General features: G+C 40.9%; 1 long non-coding RNA gene across 6 annotated transcripts; it reads left to right on the top strand.

The window, feature by feature from the left end:
- Positions 1-13: 13 nt before the first annotated feature.
- LOC106112818 (uncharacterized) lies at positions 14-23,584 on the top strand. Of its 6 annotated transcripts, XR_008748393.1 has the most exons (6): positions 143-990; positions 4,337-4,408; positions 5,692-5,841; positions 18,007-18,404; positions 20,717-20,813; positions 22,140-23,584. It is a non-coding gene; the product is annotated as an uncharacterized LOC106112818 (long non-coding RNA). The 6 variants fall into 6 exon arrangements; XR_008748390.1 differs by lacking the exons at positions 20,717-20,813; positions 22,140-23,584 and adding an exon at positions 14-101 and having other exon boundaries at positions 755-990; positions 18,007-18,821; XR_008748389.1 differs by lacking the exons at positions 20,717-20,813; positions 22,140-23,584 and having other exon boundaries at positions 139-316; positions 755-990; positions 18,007-18,821.
- The last annotated feature ends 716 nt before the right edge of the window (positions 23,585-24,300 follow it).

Below are 24,300 nucleotides of genomic sequence, written 5' to 3'. Positions count from 1 at the left end.
GCGCGGGCGCTGGGCGGGGCTGCAGCTGCGCGCGGCGCGCGGCGCGGCGGGACCAGCCCGGCCGGCGGGACGGCGAGCGGTGGGACGGTGCCGAGACGCGAGTGCGCCTGCGCGGCGCCGCGCGGCACAAAGCGGCGGGGGCGGGGGCGGGGGCGTGAGCGTGAGGATGGTGCTCGCGCCGCGGGGTGAGGGGCTACCGGCGCAGGCGCGTAGCGGCGCTGCCGGGATGCGGCTTTCCCGCCCGGCGGGTGAGGCGCGGTGCCGCGTCCTGGCCGTGGTGGGGGACGGCTGGCCTCGGCAGCCCGCTGGGCCTGTGGTGTGTGAGGCGAGCGGTGCTGCTGGGGGCTGGTGCCGCTCTCAGGGGGCTCCGCTTGGTGGGGCCGGCGCGGCCCCGCCCGCAGCCGAGGCGGGAGCGAGGGGCGCTGCTGTGAGGGGGCCGCTGGCCCGGCATGGCGGCGCCAGCCCCTGCGGCCTGGGAGGGCCGTGAGGGCAGTGGGGCGGGCCGCCCCCGCTGTCTACTCTGGGCGCACGGGCACGGCGGGGGGCTGCTGGGCATGGCTTCGTCCGGGCTGACGGGATTTTTTCCCTGTAACCCTGAGCGCGGTGCCCTGACCCTTCGGGATCAAAGCAGCGCAGGGTTGGGTGCTTAGGAATACGTCTTTTCAGGCCAAGCGTGACCATTAAACATTCTCTTGTTTGTACCACTACATAGTGCTTACATTAAAAAGACTGTGTTGCATTTCTTCTCTTTCAGGTTAAATTGTTATGAATTGTTTTAAACGCTTCTTGGAAGATGATGTATTATAACCTTTTAAGAGAAAAGGAGTAAGTGAGGCACAGCATAAGCTTTCAGCAAACTGGTGATGGGCCTTAGCTGCCTCAGTGTCCTCGCACAATTCCTTTCTACCTAAAGGAAAATATGTCAGTGAGAGAGAGACAAATAAGATGCAATGAAAAGGAATGAAAGACATGCATCTGTGATCTGTAATGGTTTGTGTATTTTACTGTGATTTGCATCTTAAATTATAGAAGTACTAGTCAATGCAGGATTTCCCTTGAGTAACTTCCGAAAGACATGAAATGATCAATTACAAAAACGCGCTTTCATTTAAATGGGTCAAAATTTGGACAAAATGTGCCCTGTTGAAATTACCAAATGAACAAGGACTTTTCCTAGATAATAGGTGTTAATTGTCTTGCTCAGAGTTTGCCTAATACAGAGTCTAAATTGTTACATTCTTGGCCTACTATTGAAGCAAATTAACAATTACGTAGTGAGCAAGGGGAAAAGAATGTTTGCTTCCGTAGGTCAGTCTTGGTTTCTTGGTGTCATACTCTCCTTCTAGATGTTACTTTGTTTGAATGACCTAACCCAGGTGCTTTGATTTTTCCGCAAGCATGTTTTTTCTGGTTTTATGTAGGTCTTAGTTTTGTGCTTAAAGTTGTAGAAAGAAAAGTGTTCATGGGAGAATTATTGGTTTCAAGAATTTACTTTGTAACACATCTTCCTTAGTACTCCCAAAATAGTCTTGAATAAATAAATGCAAAGAACACGAAGCAAAACATCATCTCTCGTGTAACTTGCCCAGCTGAAGTTTATTTTCCATAATAACCGTTGACCTGGCATAGTCAGATGTTTTAAGACCACATTTAGCTCAGTTTTCCATAGAGATAGTGAAATTCTTGATGAAACTTGAGTAGGTTACATCTTTGAACTCATGGTGTCAACCTTACTGTTAATTATGCTTCTGTCTACAGAAAGTAGCTAATTACCGTTATTTTTTACTTCCCACAACATTCAGAATGATCTGAACCTGCAATTTTGCTACTCTACGCCTTACTCTCGAGAGAAGAGAGTGCTTCAGCACCTTGTCAGAGTCTAACTGTGACCCAGAACAAGGTGGTCTCTGCTCTAGGCTGGCACTGGTGGCAGCCCCCTCTCAACATTATTCCCCCTCTGTTGCCAGCAAAAATGAGTGTTCAAAAAAACCTTTGTACTTGAAAAATAGTGTTCTTTGCTGCATCTGTACCCTTGTCCACTTCTTCACATGGATATACAAATGTTTTGAGGTGGCATGGCAAGGGGTGCGTGAGGTCAGGCTCAGAGAAGGGGCTGGGTGAGGAGGGAGCTGCGGAGGCAGGCTAGTCCAGCCTTCAGCTGAAAGCAGGGCCTTGCTTTGGGTGATCACTGTAACTCTTGGCCTCTCTGTGCGGACAGTGGATCCAGCTGAGAAAAGAGCGTGTGCTTGAAACAGGGCAGGACTGCATTGCCTGCACCCGTCCCTGTTTCTGCTATAGAAAAGATGGAGTGAGAGGAGAAGCAAAACCTCAGCAGCAGCAGGAAACTTAACCTGACTTATTTGCTTATAAAACTACAATCAGAGTCCTGTGATGTTTTATCTGATAGGTGTGGGGAAAGCACAGCTAGTGTGGATTAGACAGGGCTCCTTACAGATTACAATAACAATTGCTGCTGTCTTCAGAGCAGTTGTGATGGTTCCCAAACCCACCCTTGGGTCAGGATAGTGCTGAAGTGCTCACCTAAGAAAGGAACCCTTTTTGTTTAAATAGACTCAGTTGTAGTTCTTAACTGCCAGGACAAATGTCATTTTGGAAGGGGTAGGTGATTAAGCACTGCCTGCTTGCAGCTGAAGCCTTGTCATTGACTAGGAGAGAATTCAGGACTCTGCACAGGAAATTCAGGCTTCAGTTATGTACACACACAGAGAAGGGCGAAATTTTGGTTTCTATCTCCATCCTAAGCATTAGCTCTGTATTTTATCCTCATGTTGTTTTGAATAGTCTGTATGTGAATCAGAAATCAGATCTCATTCCTCCCTCCTACTTGAGAGTCGTAATCAATAGTTTAGAGAATCATGGCTGCTTTTCTCTTCTTTCTTCGATAGTTATCTGAGCCTTCAAAGGAGAAGGAAATAATGAAAGAATACCTGCTCTGTTGCACAAGTTGGGGGTTTGTCAGTATGTCAGATATACAGTGAGATTAAACTGTGAACTGTGAGATGGCAGTAATAATACTTTGTATTTAGTATGTGAATGTAAGCCACGCTTTTGTGTGTGTGGTTTGTAACTAAGGAGATCGACTGGGTGTGACTGCCATGATGAGTCAAGGGTGGTTTGTACTGCTGTACATGATCCTTACACTAGAGTCAGTGACAGGTGTTTGTATGTATGGTATTCCTTGAAAAGGTTAACTAGTCAAGCTGACTGTACTTAATGTTTACACTCATGGAGTTGGTAGGATTCTCAGCTTTTTCGCAAAACCATCTATAGTGCCAACTAATTTATGTAACAGTCTTAAATGGATCTCAAACTCATTGATGTGTGTGTTAGCAATTGCAATAATCTTATCGGTTACCGCAGCACCACGATTTCCATCATAGTATGACACATCAGTCAGTGTTTAAGCTATGCAGATTTATATTGCTGCGCATTGTACAACTATGTGAATGTAGTGTTGATTAAGCATTGTAGAGTAAGGAACACGTATATTAGTTTTCTTCACACTTATCTCTCTCTGAATATTTTACCGGTTCTAAATTATCTGCCAATGCATGTGTGAAATGTCTGTTGCTATGGTGTTTTAATACTAAATGCAGGATTAAAAGGCTATACAATATTGTAATAATGAGTTGCCACTTTTTGATGTAGAGCTGCCTTTTTTTTGTAAGCAAAGAGTATAGACATTGGTGCTTCAGTATAGAAGTCAACTGCCCCTATGAGGAAAGGGGAGTTTTCATGATCAGATGAAGTCAGAAGTACACATCATGTAATCTCTTGCATAATCAGATACTGGCCACTGAGACAAACTATAGCATGTTTTGTGTCTTTATAGTCCCATTCAGTCCAGTAGATCCCGTGATCTTTAGGAGAATGATTGCAAAAGATGGGAACTAGAAGACAAGCTATTTATGTCAGGTATTCGTGTTTAAATCAGCATGAAAAAATATTATTTCTGTGTATTTGATTCATTCCACTGACAAAATTAGTGACATCAGTAATACCACTATCAACAGAGGGCTGCTGACAAATGGCTTCTGTAAAGGGTGGAATCTCATTATTAATCACCTCACAAACCACAAAACATATTACTTGAAATTTACTAGTTCATAATTCACTCTGGTTGTGTAGAGAAAGCAGGAAGTGTACAGGCTTATTGAAAGAAGAAGTTACAAAGTAACTGAAAATCACATTTTCAAATCACTATGGATACAGATATTTCATAGTCGAGAATCTTTAAAAAGCTAGGAAAAGAGTGCTCAATCTCAAACATTGAGGTTTTAATATTTTGCAACTATTTTGTGTCCTCTCCCCGCAGGAGTGTGGCAGTGAATGCTGTTTTCAGCTTGTGCATTTGTCGCCCAGCTGGCTGGGCAGGAGCACTGGTGAAGTAAGTATAGCACATGGCCATATTCCTCCTCAGTTCTGAAAATGTTATGTATCATCTAACAGTTTTAATCTTTAGAGCACTTGACAAATACTACCGCTGCCAGGACAAATACTACCACTAACGTGGCCAGATGGACAAATACATGCTTTCAGCCCCGTTGAGGAAACAGATACTAAAGTTAACTAACTTTCCAAACATGACAGGCGCATTTAGAGTCAAGAGAGTAGAGACCCCAGTTCAATAGATACTTGGGCAAATGCTTAAATTCCTTCCTTTTAAATAAATAACGTAAGCGTCTGTGAGATGTCCTGCTAAGCTTGTGCTAGGCGGCTTTAGGCTTGCTGATTGCTGGTGTGGTGCTCCCATCAGCATAGCTCAGGTTACAAGTACTTTGGAAAAGCTCTCCCGTTGTTCAGTCCTTTCCATAAGCTACATTTAAGGACACAACAAATTATTAATACATACAAGCAGTTGTCATGGAGATAATATGATCCAAAGTGGGTTTTTTTAATAAGTGGCATAAACTTGGCACATCCCACATGCCTTGTACAGACAATTCCTACATAATTGTTCCTGGGTTAAACATAGGATAGATATATATCTTTGCTTTTCATGCCAGCATACTACGGAGAAACCACTGTTCCTGGCTTTCAGATGGTTGGCTTTAGGAATCTGAAAAATGTGGGACTTGAAGATATGTGGGGTTTTTTTTTTCAAGTCATAACATCTTATCAAGGGGCTGCACTCCTCACTTCTGTGAAATCTCAAACACAATGTGACAGCTGAATTATGGCTAAAACATCTGCAGGGTGTATTTTCTCTCGTCATCTTGGTGCATAGACTTAGGGCAAAATGCAGTAACTAATCCAAAAAAAAGCAGCTGGCTAATGTAACTGGGAGAGGCTTCAGGGCCGTAATGAGGATCGTTTTCCTTGGAACAGGACTGCAATCCTATTAAATGCCTATAAATCCAGGAGGACTGAGTGCCATACCTGAAGACTTAAGGATATTAAGCCTGAGCTCTCCAAGACGTTTTGCCATGCTTATCATAGAATTTCTGCTCTTTAACTGTGCCCTTGTAAAGTAGCACACAGTGCGGTTCAACCAATAAGTAGGACTTTTACCTTTAGGTAATTCTGTGTCTCTTCTTGTCTTGTCCTGGAGATCCTGTTACACTGAAGCCAGGCAACCCCCAACTGACATAGCCATTCTGTAGCCTATTTATTTAAGCGAATGAATGAGATTTTCTGCATCTTATAATTACTGCATTATTTTTTTTCCAGATGTATACTCTTCAGTTAATACTATGTCAAAGTTACTGTCCTAATGACCTTCATCTGGGCCAAGCAACTAGAGAGTTAAGCTATAGAAAGACAGCAAAAAAGGACTGCAGCAAGAAAATGTGACTTATTCATCCCATGCTTTCCTGCCAGGTAAATACATGGTTCCTTCATAGCACTGCCAGTATCTTGTAGTGAAGGAAGCCTGAACCCAGTTGGCATGTGCCCGTAAGTTCTGGAAGTGTGTTAATATAATATCCATATTGCTTTGGAGATGTTACAGATGTCTTGCATGACAAAACTGCTACACACAACCTGCTAAAGATGGCTTAGCTGAACTGCTGCCTTGCCCTCTAGCTCAGCATTAGCCCTCAAGCTCAGTTCCAAGCAGTGCTGTGTCCTGGCCACCACTTAAATGCATCCTCTGAATAGAGAGATCGAGGAAGGAAAATTTCTTTTGAAATCTATTTGTGTATGTACTAAAGGACAAAGGAGAACCACGATATTCACTGCACAGGCACACTTATTCTTAGATCATGATTTCACTTCACTGTGGTTAACAAGTGTATTATTAGTAATAGCTAGTTACAAATAATAACCTGACCTTATTTTTATCCTAATACTGAATCAGATTTCATTGTAATAGATGGATTCACTGCTGTGCTTTGCTCTTTGAATATTATCATTCAGAATTTCAGTGCTTTCCATCTTAGGTATTAAAAATAGGTGGCAAGTTGGATAATTATTATTGTTCCAAATCTTGTTCGCAACCTTACATAACAGTGTTCTCACCAAAAGCCTTATTTTAAGGGTGGAGTGGAAGAACATGCTGTAGCAACCTGAAATTATTTGCACTACTGTAGCTGGGTTATACAGAGCCTGGATGGAACTGTCTCTTCTTTTTTGAGGAAACCTTGACAGTCAGTTTAACATTCATGAAAATAAAAATGCATGACTGCCTCAGCTTTGGCATTATAAAGTCCTGTGTTGTCAGCATACCTTCGTCCTGAGCATAAGCATCTTTGGTAATCCTATATTGCCTAAGCAGAAACTACTAGTCATGCCAACTCAATGACAGTCAAAATAGTTGTGAGTGTAATAACAGTAAATATATAAACATGCAAAATGAAATAACAATGGTAAATTACTTGGACAGAGAATATCCCCAGGTGGATGGAACTACACTTGATAAACCTGAGTTTCCTCAGCTTGATAAAGCTGAGCTTCCTCATTAGTAACACTGTGTTCATAGGCAAAGTACTGTCTGTTTCCACGGACTAAGACTATTTATCCTCCCAGCCCTGACTTTCCCCACCTTTCCTCATCATATCCATCAAACTTGTATGACTTGGGAAGGATGAAAAATAGTTGGGAAGAGGCAGTGGTCAATCCTGAGGACGTTAGATACCCCCCTTCAGCTGTAACAAGCTCCACAGCAATCCCGGTGATCACAAGCCTTGATCTCTTCTATTTGCACAATACTTTTTATTTTTTTCATCTCCTGTTTCATTGCATGCTGTGACCTCCTTCTTCCTTGATTGACATCTTCTTTGCATCAAAGCTGGCATCGTTCTTCCTGATGGCCATTCTTCTCCTCTATCCCTTTTCCTGTGCATAACTTCCTTTCTTCCCCGTTTTCAGCCTCACTGGATCAGATTTAGCCAAATGATCCACAACACCTCATAAGCTCTGGAAATGTCAAAAGCAAAACTGAGAGGCTTTTCTTTTCTCCCTGAGGCTGTGTATAAGATAAATATAATGAAAATAAAAAATACACTATTATAAATTAGTAATAAAAATCTTGCTTTTGGCAAAAGAATGAGAAATGACCGTGAAGAGTGACCGGTTAATTTCACTGGTAGATGGTAATGCCAGAAGTCCCAACATTTCAGCTGGAACCGAAATCTTATTGACAGAGCATCTAACTTCCTTTTTGACCTATGTAGCATTAGTGGTAGCTATTGAGTGCGTTCACAGGCAAGGTGACACACTCCTAGTACTGGCTCCAGAGTGAGCTATATTGTATTGCATGTCTGTCATACAGATGTTACATGCACACAGCTGTTAGAAGCCCAAGCCAATAAATCCTTAAAGTTTGCTGGGCTTGTGCTGGGCTGCCCAAGTGCCCACTGAACTTGAGCTGTGTTAGCTGAATTTCACTCACAGGTGGGCAGTGCATTCAAAAGCCGTCAGTCTCTATGTGTTCAAAGACAGGGGCTGGAACTAACCTTGCTTGCTGCTGTGGTACACAGAGACTTTCCTGCAGGACTGCGTATCTAGTACAAGTATAATGTTAATTTGTACACTTCACCAGTGTGGTTTTCCTCCTCAGATTACAAACTGAAAAGATCAATGAAATTATGACTGTTGTTATTGGATGAAAAATTACTCCATAATTAAATAATTGTATTGGGTGTATTATCAGAGAGAAGAACTGGTTTCAGAAAACTGTCATTAACTTGAGCAATTAGAATTTTTCAGTTCTGTAATGAATGTATATTTGTTACAGGACTGAATGAGTAAAGAGGCGATGTGAGGTCTATTACAACAGTAGCTGATCTCAGTTGTGCCGAATGAGAGGGAGGAGCTTTTCAGCTTCACAAGGGAGCTCTCTGTCACAGAATTACTGGCCCAGTGCTTTGGGACACTGCACAGCAAGTTTAATTTTGATTCACATTTTAGTATCAAAAATAATCTTACAAAAGCCTGGCTCAGCTTCCTCAGAAGAATGTTTATTTCAGAAACAGCACCTTCAAGGCACCAAAGCTATAATACAAATTAGCCTCAACAGCTTAAGTGTGAAACCTACCATTCTTCTGTTGCAGCTGTTTCTAGATAAAGTCACTCAGTGTACCTTTTCATAAATTGCCCGGTCTGTCCTGACTATAGTTACACTTCCCTTAAAAAATGTTGTCTTATTACAGCAGTAAATAATTCATACTCATAGTAGACCAAAAAACTTTATTGGTATAGCTACTACTGCTCTAATTTTTTGACAGTGTCCAACTGGACACAGTCAGGCAATGTACTAAAATCTATCAAGAATTACTCATGTAGATTATACACCAAATGAAAGAATTTCCACAATAAAGGTGTGTACATTATAGTAGCCTTGAGATAGGGCTGACTTCTTTCAAAACAAGTTCTTCTGGTTTTATGCGACTATTTAATACACTTCTGTGTTCAAGAAAATAACTCTTGCTCTTACTCTGTACTATTAAACCAGTATAACAGGAGGCGCCATGGGCTGGTGAACAGATCTGGAGACAGGAGATGTTTCTTCTATCTGTTTAAAGATTTTCAGGGCCATTTCAACTCCCGCTTCTCCTTCTGTAAAGTATTACAGCTACTATTAATTTTGCTAGTTAAATGAGCAGATTTTTTAGACTTAAACACAGTTTTCTTAAAAATATACCTTTAACAGAAAAGTCATAATTATTAGGTGAGCAAGCTCATTATTTTCTTATGTCTGTGAATGAAAAAGCTTCTGGGCAGTGTTACCGAATGCAAAAATTTGCATTTTGTCCATCTGTTTTAAATGTAAATGCTTTCTACATATCATCCAGAAGAAGAAAAAATCCCTTTTAGAGAGGATAGCCTCTCTAAAAAATACTGACAAAGGATATTTATAATGTGGGTTTTCACTGCATTTCTGTACCCTCTTTTGCCCCAAAAGATTCTGCAGTGTTCAGTGGCTTCTAGGCATTAAGGTAATTTCACTTATCCTGAAAATCAGCTATATCTAAGATGAAATCAGAACGACAGTTCTGGACAATAAGACTTGTAGGTGCAGGAATGACTAACAATTTATCCACTTAAAACTACCAATACATATTTTTAAAGTAGGTGTGCTACCAGCAAAGTACAACTTACTGTCAAGTGAAACGGTGTATGTGACAGATGCTGGCAGTCTGAGTATAATACATACCTGTGCGTCCAAATCACTTCTAGTCCTCTTTTCTTTTTTTCTTTATGATGGAATTGAGAATTGTACTTTTTTGTTTTTGTAATTAAAGGGTGGAACAGATGGTGAGAACTTGAAGAGCTGCATCCATTAAATTAATGTAGAGAATGTCTCCACATTATAATTTAATATAATGGGATTTTACTTCAGTGAAATAAAACTATACAGTCTAGTGCTTGGGAATGTTTACTATATGAGAACCTTCACTGTTAAAAGATTTCACTGAGTCATGGTGTGACTCTCTGCCAAATACCAATCATATGACCAACCCTGTTAAAAAAGGGTGTTTCTTCGTGCCAGTATATTTCACATGCCACCCTAAAGTCAATCTTTTTTTGACTATACACCTGTGGATTTTATGTAATGCCAAAGGGGGACAATGTAATCAGACTGCATATGTTTAAAAAAGAGTAGACAGGAACAAGCACAAGCTAGGTGGTCTAGTATTGGTGTCACAAGAGGGGTTGTGTTTGACATGATTTCGGGGGTAGACTTAAGGCAGACAATCCACTGGTAAAAGCAATGAATGTTCTGCTAGTTCCAGGAACAAAGATGCTACTCTTCAGATGGCAACCAATTTCAAAAGTTCAGAGAACAAACTTCCTTGTTTCTGTTGAGACAGGGGTTTTAATTACTATAGTTAAGATAGAGAAAGAAAATCCAAAAGCAGAGGCGTGAAATTTTATAAGCAGCAGTGGACACTGCTAGGTTTTCCTAAATCTCAGAAAATATTTATACTTAACTGTAAACATTTGAGTGAAACTTGTCTAAGCTACATTTTGGAAACCCTGTGTTTTATTATTGAAATGGTTTTTATCCATGGAAAGTTACAGCAAATGTTTTGTACTAGTGATTCTTTACTCCAGCAAGCTCCAGCTGTAGATACATAATACTCGTCTCTCACGCAGCTCCACCATGGCTAGCAATCAATACATTGTTTTCTGCATACAAAGGCTATTCCTCTAGTAATCGGACACTGGGATAGAGATGAAATCATTATGGAAAATAGTACTAGAAAGAACAGAAAGAGTCGCAATGGGCCTAAGTGTTTCTGCTGCAGCCCTTCCTCCAGCTAAAATACACTACAGATTAACTTGCCTCAATAAGACTACTGCATAAGAAAGTTAAAGGGATGAGCACACATTCCATAGAAAGTTTAAATTACACTTCCCTCCAGTGTAATCTGTGAAATCACTGTTACGCTGCGTGGGAATAATTGAGAGGTCACAGAGGATTATGTGGGCATTTATGTTTCATTCTGTCTTAAGTGTGTTCAACTCCAGTGATATCAACAAAATTGTTTCCGTCTTCAGTAATGCTGCATTTGCTTCTGGGACTTAAAGAATAATACATTTATTAACTGCACATATTGATCTCAGGTTTTCAAATTTGCAGCATTCATTCAACTACTGAAACTCCTTTTCAGACATACTGAAGCTTCTCTACTTGGTATATGGAAATGAAAAACAGGATGGTTAATAGTTTGAGAATATAACACATCCCACCTCTCTCGGAACAAAGCAGAACATTGCTTTAATGGCAATGGGTTTTGCCAGGGAACCTGACATGTGGTGCTTAAGTCTTTGCCTACTGCTGCATGAGATGAAATGTATCACTCTCTCCTCCCTGTTTCCTCTTGCTAGGGAAGGAAAACTTTCACTATACTTCCTCTGTAAGCTCTCAGTGGAGGAATGGCTCCTGCACTGGCTGTTTCTCGCTTCTCAACTTTAACTATTAGCTTATCCTTCCTCCCCTTCAAAAGGTAGGGACTTCTGGTTCAGAGAAACATTCATGCAGTTGAAGTAAAGCCTATGGTGTTACTGAGCAGTTTCTCCTTTGGCATCATGTGCTCTTCTAATTGCAGCAAAACGCATTCTATGAGATAATTAGCAGCTGTATTCAAGTGTCTCAAGGGAAAATTCGAGTTCTGAATTTTGAGAAGATGTTTGTATATCTGATGTAATTTTGTCTCATCACAGTCTGCATAAGCTTTCTATGCAGCAGAACAAAGGAAAGAATTAACCAATGAGTCCAAAATACATACACTAGGAAAATAACTATTTTGTTTCAACGGCTGGCGCAACTTCTTCTCCATTAAGTCTAAAGAATGCCATTGAATAGAGGTTTAAGAAGTACAACTTTTATTATCAGTAACACCCCACAACTAACAGTAAAGGAAATCTGTTTGAAGCAAAAGTAACACTTAATATAAGCTTTGTCTAACACACTCTCTGACAATCAGTCTTTTTCACTTGGAAAATACACTTCTGCAGTTGAGGAACTGATCTGTTTCTTAAACATTTATCCATATATGCAATAAAATACTTAATGATTTTAATATCCTCTGCAGAAAAAAATTAAAAACAAGTAGATAGAAAGTGATGGCTGCGTGGTTGGTCTGCCTGTGCTAGATCTTCTTACATACCCCATGGCTGGTGGTGCCGCCATCTGGACATGCTTTCAGCTGAAGCATGAAGTGCAATAGATATTTCTGAATTCAGTAGTTATTTCCATATTATTTACAGGAGCACCTTTTTTTCCCCAGTGTTTTTCCAGAAAGGAGGTTCCTGCTTGTGTTATGATTTCCTTTTTCAGTAGTGTTATATTTGCTAACTCCACAGAGTGGCAGGAGGCATTACAGCATATAGGCAGATAATTACTAATTTTCCAGGGGCAAAACATTTAACAGCAGAGATAAATTGTTTTATCTGGTCTTCTCTGACCACCCTTCTAAAACCTGATAATTGTTTGTATCTGAAAAAACTGCGCACATTTCTAAAAGAATTCAACCAGTTTAATACCAACCCTAGAATAGCATTGTCTATCAGTAGCTCTCAGTGGGCTTTGCAAAGTCAATACCAGTTCACAGATGAGGAATCTGACTTGTTCAAGAATGAGATTATTTACCCCAAACCATCTCAGCCAGCAGCACAGCAAGGAAGGAACACAATCCAGATGTCTTCTAGGCTAGTGTCAGATCTAGTTGGCTATTTTTAATGGACAATATTTAATTACGTGTTCTTGGAAAATTTGCGAGCTCTGCCTCCCTTTCACAATTTTTTTATTTTGACCCTCGTAGATATTCTTTTTCTTTCTGGGATCTCCAAGGTATGTTGTTCCATCTCCTGAGCTGGGATGTAGTGAATGAAATCTGCTTTTCTGAGCTCTAACTAACCCCTAGCCCCTGTAAGCTTTTTCTGGATTTGGTGACTTTAAGCCCCCAGTTCCCTACTTAACCTCAAAATACATTTTTAGATAGGATTATATGGGAAAACACATTAGGAGAGGAAGAGATTTTAAAAATAGCCTAGCATCTAAATCTCAATATAATCTCTTCTAACTGTCCCAGTATTTGAGCGCAGAGCATGGAGCTGTACTAGCCGAGTGATGGCAAGGACGAGCCATATGTAGGATATACACTTTACAAATACTAACAAATTTATGAAGCATTCTAAAGTTTGGTCACACCCCAGTGATGTCATTAAAGGTTTATCTATTGTAAATCTGCTTTCTTCAGAGGGCTAGTGTGGCTTTTTCACACCCACACGTGCTAACCCATAAACCAGCTGGTACAGTTAGTATCTGTCAGTCAATGCTTTATTAATCCTGCCACAGCAGGGACATCGCTCCTGCACAAACAGGCTGACAGCAAATCACAAGTCAGAGAGCAAAATCAGAAGGGCTGTGCTATTCTCATGCTTAAGTTTTAATAAACAATGCAAGACTAAATAGGAAGACATGAAGATGTGCCCAAATTGTCCTAATTTTGATAGTGTGACATTTTGTTGCCATGAAATGTTATCCAAAACTTTGTTCGTATTTCAAGATTTTATACCGTAATTGCTGAATTTAAATAGTTACCATGCTATAAAGCCACAACATAAAAGAAATATTTATTTAAAACTTAAGCATAACAATAGCGCTCTTTTAATCAAATATTTTTTTTTACATTCCAGACCTTTCATAGCTTTCTACCATGTCCTACTATCTATGTTAGGGAATTTGTACTTTTTTCCTAGCAACGACCGTGACCGCCTGGAAAACACAACAGAAGAAAGCTATGAAAAATTTTATATACGTGACAATAAACAGGAAAGGTTATCACAATAAGAACTGGAATTTGCTTCCTAATTCCTATAATAAACAAAGGCTTCTAGACTTCACAGCTCATGAATTCTTCCAGTTTCCTTGTTGCATTAGCTTTGCTGCTCAGCAAGATTCTTCAAATACTTTACAGACACTTCTCAATACCAGATAATGTAATGATTAAGCAGAAGTTGCTTCTCCCAAAAAAAGCCAGGATGGACAAGAGAGCCTCAACAGTACTTTCCATGTAGTCCAAATAATACAGTTTCTGTATAACCCAGACTCCTACCAGCTTCAGTTCAACATGTGGAACGGCAGCTTAGCTCGCCTCCATAGGTATTTTTCTAGTTCCAGCTTCTTTTACTGCCTCTGCAGGTAATTTATCCCCAGTTCGCACCCAGGGAATACAAAGAGTCAGGGATACTGATACCTCTTGAATGAGGCTGTTAATGAGTAACTGTTCATCTTGCTGCAAAGCCATCATCAGTCAAGGCTGGTAACAGAGAACAGCAAGATAAGTATAAAATACTATGAATTTTCTGTTAGGTTTTCTTGTATGTAATTTATATTCTTTAAGTAGATCTTCCTCCCAGAAATGCATGTTTGCATGTTTTCCTTAATCTTACATTATTATGCAGATTCCTCATATGTTATCTTTGTATACTAATCCCTGTAGCATGCCATTAATTCATAGTACACTCAGTTTAGAGAAACATAATTAAAACATAACTACAGTATCATAGCTATGCAATTACTTTTCTTTTTTTCGTTTTTTCTTTTTTTTTTCTTAGTCATCGTAGGGGTTTTCAGTTGGTAAAGCGAAGGCTGCAGTTTCGTGTCCTGGGTGAAGCAGCCCCTCTTTTCCTTGTGCCCCTCTCAGCCTTCCCTTCCCCTGCTACTGTCTCAGTGATGCCACCACATCTTGATGAGGCTGTCATGCAGGAAAGGGATCCAAGTTCAAAATAGCCATCTTTGGTCAGGTTATTTTAGTCCAGATTAAGTCCTTGACCAGGTTGACTCCGCAACCCCATATGCAATTATGCCAGCACAGCCTAGGGAAAGATGTGGAACTGGAAACAAACAACATGACTTTGGGCTGCAGAAAGCAGAGCTGCTGCCAAAATAAACATTCATCAAGCTGTACTGAATACTTGTTTTGAAACAATTTTGAAATAAAGTTTCAGAACACATGCAGATGAAACATGTTTAGTTGTTGGGATAAAAGGCTACAGCAAAAGTTAAATCTGGCTTCTAATTTTACAGAATTACAGATACAAAATTAGACTCTATGAAGTCTAAAAAGATAATTTCACAGTGAATATTTAAAAGTTAGATATTTAACAATAAAAAGCATTAAATAAATATTTTTAAATCCTTCATGCCTGTCATCCTGTCCACCAACCTACAGCCTATCGCCACTGCTTAGAAGTAAAGGGGTTTCCTGGGCAATGGTGGACCACTAACTCTAGGATTTTCTCACATCACTGTGAAAGTACACCAAAACCAGCTTTTGGCTAAAACGTCCCTTCTCACTTTTCCACACTAGCTTTATTTTTGTTAATGATGCTGGGGCTGGAAAACGTAAGAAACAGAGGTAGCTGAGAAATTATACCCTGTAAAAATCCATTATTTAAAGTTTAGCAGATAAAAAAATACCTTTTGTTCAAACTGTTTTTCATCTGCCGACTGTTTTCCCTTTACATGAAAAAACCTGAACTAAAAATAATCCTGTTGGCTGTTCCAGTTCAGGAAATTTCTATGAGCCAAGTTTTGTTGTTTTTTTTACTGGCTGTTATTCCAAGTGTAAGTGGGCTCAGCAATTGCTGACTCCACAATAGTGACTGGTTTTGTACAATCTTCATTTACTTTCTTTTATTTTTGGAAACTATGACAAAACATCAAACAGAGCACTCAGTTCACTGTTTCCTAACATACCTGGAACAAAACGGCAGATGACCATCTGCCAGAGAAATGTTCTGTAATAATGCACAAACCCCCAAAGGATGTCCCATACTCCCTAGCTGGAGATCCTTAACAAGTGAAGTTTTTGGTGCTGGCGTTTAAAACCTCCTGTAAAATACTAACACCATTAGACAGGAAAAGTAGGGAGGTATCAACATGTGAAGTTTCTGAGGTTGGATCCTACATGCCTTTCCTCTCCCTGCACTTATTCTAGCTACAGGTGTGTAGTCTCCAGTTCAGCAGTGGCATTAAACTACAGTTTGGTCATCCTGCTATGAAAGTCGGTGTGTACATGCTTGACTCCAAAGCACTTGTAGTTGAATGTGTGCTCAGTTGTTCTGTTAAATACAAATGAACCACTGGATTGAAGTCCAATTTAAAATACCAAAAGAGAAGACACCAGATTAAGAATCTGCTAACTTTGTTCTATTTAATTTCGGAAATACTTCTCACTCAAAATCAACATTCAGTTTTTCACTGCACTGATACTGATGAGATTCAACCCCATGAAGACATAGCTAATCCAGCATCAGTGTGTTGTAATTACAGTAACAGTTCTATGCAGCAATAAATATTTTAAGAAAAGCAGTTCTCACCTTCCCAAATCCTAGACCATTCTGACAGGCGTTTAAAACAGCACTTCTCACCTTTTTAGTAGTTCTTTGTTATTCTCTTTGTGCTTTGAAGGAGAATTTAATTTTCTTTCTTGTAAGAACTTGGCTTTCAGCTCTGGTAGGAATCTCATAGCAAGAAGTGAAATGATCTTTTAAGTTGTATTAAAGAATATTTTCTCTGAAAATTATATGCTGGCATCTAAAGATAATCTGTTATTTAACAACTCAGAGAGCCAAATACCTCCGGAGTAGTTCCAAGGAGAATACCAGCTGTATACATTAAAAATGGAGCTTGTCAGTAAAGGACGCAACTGATAGTTTCAAGTCCTTGGCAACAAAAGATACTGACACTACGTCTGTGTAAAAGACATCCGTCCATACGGCACTCGTGTGTGCAGTTACCTTGAGATTTCTGAGGGTGAAGGCAAACACATAGCTTGTTAGAATGTCCTTGTAAGAAGGGGGACAGTGATGACATCTCTCCACAGCCTCTGGACCGATGGAAGAGATCCGGTGGATTTCAAAAGGCTCCACAGCCACACCTGCTGGCTGCCGGGCTCAGCACAGCACGGACCGAGTGAACAGTCATTTTTAGAGAAATCACTCTAAAGCAATGCTTTGTGCTGTTATCACACCATGATGCCCTCAGTATGTCATAAAGAAAAATATTAAGCATTTTTTTAATTTACTATACAAAGTGCTGTATGGAGGTTCTTGTAAAAACCTCTTTGTGGCCAAGCCAAACGTTCACCAAGTTAAAAACTAAAAATCGCATTTCCTAAGCTACCATAACCCATTGGCTTTTCTTTATGCATTAAAAGGTTATTGCATGTTTTCTGCTATTTTGACAGTTTGCTTTACTCAGCCTCTGTATGAGTGGCAGCAAAATGTTTTTTCTTCACTGTTCACTGTGTCATTTCTCCTCACTGTGCAAAGGACCAGATCCAGTGATAAATTTTTGCCTCTTGAGGAGCAGGCTCAGCACAGCAAAGACTTGGCCGGTGTCTCTGAGTTCATTCTTGTGTAGGAGAACATATAATTAACATTTTGTGAGAGCTCTTATGGAACTTTAGGGAGACAGAGACTTTTAGGGACTTTTTAGGATATATTCAGGCTCCTCTAAATATCTCTACTTTGCTGCGCACACACACACAAACCAAGGGCAGTTTGCAGTCTACAGGTGTGACTAGTTTACCAGAGTGTGCATAGTTATGACTTTGTTCATATAATTAGATTATTCATAAATTCAGATCATTAGGTTATTAAGAATCTTTTCATCTAGTTCTATTTGGTGTCTGTTCTCAAATTATCTCATAATTTTTTTGTCATTGCACCTACTTCAGTAACATCTAGGATGTCTGGATCTTATTCTGTTGCTGTGTAACCTAGTTCACAATTTTTGGCTCATCTTTCTGAATTGGCACAGCGGGTGGGTGGAAGGTGAGGTATTATTTTAGTTCCCAGTTCTAGGGTAGGTAAGGGCCCCAGAGTTTTACCTAAATTATACCGGAGAAAATATTCCCTTTAGGAGCACTGCTGGCTGAGGACTGGCCCAAAATACTCCTCTGATTTGTTAGATAGGGGTTATGAATGGACTATCAGGGTAGCTGTGGCAACTCAAGGCTTTTTCACTTCCCATGCTGCCTTATTCTCTCTACAACCAATGATTTGTCCTTATATCTTTATTTCCAGATTGCATTTATGCATGCTGCCCTACCCTTTATGCTTCTGTGGATGTGATTCATGTGCACAAACAGAGCCTGAAGTTCTTACAGTCATGCAGTTTTTGAGCATGGAATAGGAAACAAGAGACAGGTACCATAAGATCATCAACTTAGATCTTCTGGCCAGCCAGGAAAATGAAGCATCTCTTCCTCCAACATGTAATGTCTTCCCTGAACATACCAGAAGATACAACAGGTTTGCAGCCCAGCCCAGGTGGATTCAGGCTTCCTGCCAGCAGTGTTTCCAGAGCTGATTCTACTGTATCCACATTCACACGTCCCTCTTCTGCATACCTGAGGGATATCACCTGACTTTTAAGACTGCCTGCCTGGAGCTTCTTAAATTAAAGCGCCAGGGTGAGAAAGGTAGGATCCCTATCCCCATAAATAGAGACGTTCTTCCATAAGCAGTTTTGAACATCTGATTTAAGAGTTTAATTATTGCCTAACTGGGGTGATGTGAAGCATTTTCTGAGAATCTCTGCTTCTCTTCATTGGTTGTTGAGATGAAAAACAGGTGCTTCTAACCGAAAAAAAATAAATTGGATGTCTGAAATAGATGTACTAATGCCCCTCTAAATGCATAGGATGACACTGACTTCCTGTCTTATTCTCAAAGAACAACCTCTGTCCCTCCATTTCCATTTCACTTCCAGCTACCACAGCTGGATAATGGTGGCCACTTCTGAATAACATCCCTTTATGCTGTCTCTGTGTGATTAATCTTAAACATGGGAAACCTAAAAGAAACCCAAATAAACACACTAAGAAAAAATAAAATCAGCCCTCCTGGAAGCTCTTGAAATGTTTCTGAAAGGATTTTGAAGGGTTATAAAGACTTCAGAGGAATCAAAGTAGCCTAGTGGATAAACTCCTTTCCCTTTCTTCTGTCATACACTTCCAAGCTCCATTTCATTTGAAGTATTAAACTTAGTTGTCATAACTCAACACCTTCTGAAAATACATCTGTAACACAAAGTCAACCCATCATCAACAAATTCAGTGACTGGAGTTTTACACACATTTCCCACTACAACTGTCAGAGGTTTGGAAGGGCATAACAGAACCAGAGAAGGAAGGAGTAACGCTCTCCAATGCTGTAATTCAGCCGTGAGAGGAAGGCTTGGCCCCTGGTCTTTACTCTTCCCTGTCCCCCACGAATGAATGAGATCCTTCATTTCCCTCCAGCAACTGCGTTTTCTATTGCCAAAGAAAGAATGAGTCAGAAAAGCCTGCTGCTGGTGAAAGCTTCCCTGGTCTTTACTCAGCAGAGCGCTTCACACTTTTTGTTTGAGTTTTCCTGGTGTTAATAGGTTATTAGAAATGCCTGGTATCACCACTAGCATTCTGCATTTGTAAAAGAGCTTTTTGCTTGCCATTTATTTTAAGGCTTAATGAACAAGCTCTCTTTGGGCAAGAAGACATTTTAGGTATGCTCTTAAAAATTATATAGAGCAAGCTAATAAAAAAGAAAATGCATCTCAATTAGATTATTCTTCTTCCATCTGCTCTCTCAGATCTTTTTATGACAGGAAATTGCCTATTGGATTTTTGATTCTGCTTAATGGAAATGCCAAAACCTAAATCCATTCCCGTTCCCACTGACATCAGGGGAAGCAAGATTCAATGTCTGAATAGAACACTTTTTTTTAAAAAAAAATTAATATCTGCAACTGCATCTCAGTGAATATAGTAATCATAACATAAGTGAATTTAAATTAAACACTTAGGAGACTGTGGACTGGCACTTACATGTCTGAATCTCCTTGGCATTTCTGAGAATCCCAACTTCTCTAATTACCGATTTCTGATGTGCCACTTTCTTCATGCATGGCCATCCCAATTAAACCCACTGAACTCCTCATGTGAGTTAGGGTGACATACTGTAACTCAATGGGGTTTCTAACAGAAAATGGGGTTTCTAACAGGAAAAGGCAACTCCAGTAAGGCAGTGAGCTGGGGAAACCTTTTCCTTGCATTTTTAGGAGCTGGACTTCAGGAACTACCGTTCCTGAAAATCCTGGGCTCTATAAAATACTCTGAAGAAGAGGTATCCGGCTGCTTGACAAAAAGGACATTATGAACAGATAATAAATCAGCTGCTTAAAACAGATATAAAGATTGTATACCGTATTCTTATTCTTGTATCCACATGGGGATGGCTAAAATACATTAAAAATCCCTCACCAAAAAGCCTGCTATCTTCAAAACTGAAATGAATCCAGCTATGGAACACTGCTGTATTCCTCTCTGTGCTTCCTCTCAGAGAAGGATATGTAAAAGCAGGTCCTTCCCGCTGACTTATTCTGCTCTGTAAATTGTATTTGAGGTTTCAGAATAAAGGAATTATCCTGGCTTGTTAAAAAGCTATTTACCTCCATGTTTATAGTTCAACACTGCCAGAATAACTACTGCAGTGTACTGTTAATACTAAGAATAACAGCAATCAATACCTAAGAGCATGAAGGAGGGCATACAGACAGGAATTATCACTCCTCTGCTGTTCCAAACCTCTTCTACAGAATTTCATAATAGTAGGGGGACAATAACAGAATTTTATAAAATACAGAATAAAATCTTTAGTGGGAATTACACACTTGGTAAAACTTCCAAGTTACCATGTTCTTAACCATGTGTGCTACACCTCCAAAGTTCCATGTGGATCTTTCTTCCCTCAGTTTTACAGCATCTTCTCTTGCACTGGTCCTTGGAGCTCTTCAGACAGCCCTTGCCACTGACACAGGGGCTCAGTGCCAACACTACTGGACATTTTTGGTATGGATAATATGGAAAATCATCTGCAGGGCAAACAGGCACAGGTTACCTAGGAACATCTTCTAGAGATTTATGAAAAAATTACAAATGATCTGTTTGATTTATGCAGTAACAGTGCTGTTTTTAAAGATAAACCTTGCCCTGCTTTCACTGAATCACGAACCAGAGTGCAATGGCTATCTTTGACCTTATATGTAGGCACATTATATGTCACTGTTTTAATTTAGCTTTTATATAATTATTTTATATGATTATATTCCTTTTGCTAATGTTGCATTGCGTGCAGAAGTTCATGTGCAGGAGACTGCTTCTCCTATAACAGCTGAATTACAGATGCCACACCTGCCCCAGAAAAAAGCCCCACGTATATTTTCCACATGTGAGATCTTTTAAAGCCAGTTCAGGAGCCCTGTACCATCGTGTAACCACATAATAGGTATAAACACCATCAGGGGTAGCTCTCGTTTAAGCAAAATGAAAATCACATAGTAATTCCACTTTGTGTTAACAAAATAATCTCAGGTGAGATCACGGTGTATAACAAAGGAAAGGAAAAAAAAGAAAAAGGAAAAAAAAAAACCCCAAACAGTTTATAAGAAGCAGGTTCTGTTTGCTTTAGAAGTTCTCAAGGCATGAAAGCATGGACTGAAAAAAAAAACTCCTGTTACTTCAGAATTGACTCTGTGAGGCACACAGTGCCCTCATTTCCCAAAGTCATCAATGTCCTGATCCTACTACAATTAGCAACTGCTTAATGTGGGTGATGTGCAAAAGAGAGCAGGATTTCTGCACAGTACACTACAGACTTCTGCACAGCATCCCACCCATCAACAGCTGGACAAACCAAAAGTGATTAAAAGAGATGAGACAGCATGAAGGACAAGGTGGGAGCAGGGAAGGATAAGCAAGCTGTTGCAACAGCAGGGAAGAAAGCTGCTAAGGTAGTAACACAATGGGCTGGATAAAGTACTCTCCAGGCTATGAACACTGCTGAGCCAGGAATACAGCAAAAAAATTAACAGCTCTTTTCATTAGCTTTAAAAATATCCTCTTGGATGTGTTTTACTTATACTAATAAATCATAGATAAGAACTGACATATGAAAAGAATCACATTTAAAACATGTACTATTTCACATTGAGGTGCATTTACTGTTTAATTTTTACATTACTATCTGTTGGTATTTTGAAGCAGCTTAAAGTTAAAACCAAAGCTATTTTTAACTCAGTACAAAAGTATCTGTCCTTTTAACTACCTTTTTTTCTTCCCTTTTTTTTTTTTTTTTTTTACCTGGGGGCTACACTCTGTATACCACATCTCCTTAAGGCCACCGAGACCCAGGACATCAGTCTGCATTTAGATGTAAGGCCTCCACGTACAGTAACTTCCAGAGAAGTCGAGGAACCCATGTGGCAAAATGTGCCATTATGTCTTACTAACATAGAGTGGAAGTGGGCTGAATATACAGAATAAAAGTAATAATCCAAATTTATAACCTTGTAGTCTGACTACAAGTTATTGTACCCATACTTTGCAGAAGTCCAATTAAACCAGTGACCTGGCTAGAGGAAAATCCAACATGACCTACATCCAGATTAAAATTCTTGCAGGATTTTAATGGACTTAGGTCTAAACTCGAATATTAGCACGGAGCTTTTAGGGGAGATCTCCCCACTGCACTATAACAATGCTGAAATATCTTTACGAGGAAGTATTTGTAGATGATCCCTCTTCTGTTTAGGGATGACACAGAACTGGTATAATAAGTACACCACCCCTTTTGTGGCCAATGTGCACTGGGGATCAGGGGAAGAGAGCCAAAGCAGAGTGAGGTAATCCACAGCTGACAGAAAAGGCCACCTGGGGAAGCTGGGACAGGACACAGTGAGCCACAGCGCTGACCTTTGTGTTGGAGCCGCAGCAGGGGAAGCCAGTTCTGCTTTCCCTCTCCCGTGGCCTGATGCAGCTGAGAAGAGGCAAGAGCTCTGGTCCAGAAGCACCCACAGCAACACCCACGCAGGATAAATAGTAACTCACCAGAACCCATACATATTCTTCCACTGCTTAGTTTAAATCCAGACTGATTTTGCCAATGTAATTTTCAAACGTCGTATCCAAATTTTAAATGTTTATTTTAATTTGACATCAAACCATTGAAGAAACAATTGTTTTCATGCTGTTGTGTGCACAAAGCAGCCTACAGGTCACCACATACCCTGGAAACCCTGCAGGTCTAATTCTGAAGCCATTTCTGCTTTGTTTCACACATTTAAAGATGCTAGCCTGTAGAAACTTTACATCTCTTGTTGTGCTTGACAGATTTTTCTGATTTCTCATGCAATATTTTAATGTCTGCTGTCTGTCCCCTGTCTTTACGCTTGCACTTCACTGCTGTTCCTGAACTTCCCCTCCCACTTTGTCAAGGATTTTGTACATCATCATTTGGTTTTATTTCTTCATGGAAGGACAAAATTTTTATTTCATTTGAGGCACACAGTTCTTCACACATGTACTTACAGATGGTGTTTGAAGAGGAGTAACACCTGCAGACAGCAGCACTCACACCATCCTAAACGTTTCTGCAAGTCCCGGAGGCTCCCAGCCCCTCAGCCCAGCTGTGTTTAAACATACACAGCGACAGACAAGAACCAGCTTTACACTCATACACATTCCTAGAGGCTTCTCCAACGCCCACCTTTAAATGCATACCACTTCAAATGCGGAATGAAAATTTAAAATTAAATAAATACGGCCCCATCTTCTAGAAAAAACAGGTGTGACCGGCGCACGCGGGAGGGCCCAGGGAGTTGGGCTGCCGCACTGTTCCAGGACCGGCTCAATGGTGGTTCTGCCACGGGCCTGCGGCGCGGCGGGCTCGGCCCGGTGTCCCGGGGGCTGCGGAGGAGCGGCCCTCAGCACCCGCTTTTTGCGGAGGGCGCTGCTCCGGGGGGATGACGGGCGAAGCGGGCCAGGCACCGGGCACAGGAGCTGGCCTCAGCCCGCCGGACCGCGCCGCCAGGCCCCGCTGCCACGGCAACGGGCGGGGCGGGGCCGCGGTGACGTCAGACGCACGGCGGGGCGGTCTGCGCCTCGCGTCCCCTCAGAGGGCGTTTCCCGCCGGCGGGCGCGCAGCGGGGCGAGGGAGTGTGGTGTGAGTCCCACAGGGGCTGTGCTGCCGCCCAGAGGGCATCGCCGGGCTGGCGGAGGGGTAGCTACTGCCCCCAGAGGCACAGCTGCCATCCCCCAGCTCACGGCTTTGCAGCTGTAAATGGATACACGCATAAAATTTGAGGGAATTCCTTTAAGTTTTGGAAAATCCTGCAGCAGGTGGCAGCGTTCAGCCTGTGGAGAAGTGGGGGCGCTTGGAACAAGTGTCACATACCGCATGGCCAGCTGGTTCAGAGGGGAGAGGGAGGCCGTGTGGGAGCACCGTTGTGCTCATGGTTCCTGTAGGTTGGTGCCCTTCGGTAAATAAGGGCACACCTCA

This window comes from Falco peregrinus, chromosome 8, assembly GCF_023634155.1.
Source record: "Falco peregrinus isolate bFalPer1 chromosome 8, bFalPer1.pri, whole genome shotgun sequence".
NCBI lineage: Eukaryota > Metazoa > Chordata > Aves > Falconiformes > Falconidae > Falco > Falco peregrinus.
The sequence above is the reverse complement of the archived record's forward strand: the minus strand, read 5'-3'. Positions and strand labels throughout refer to the sequence as shown.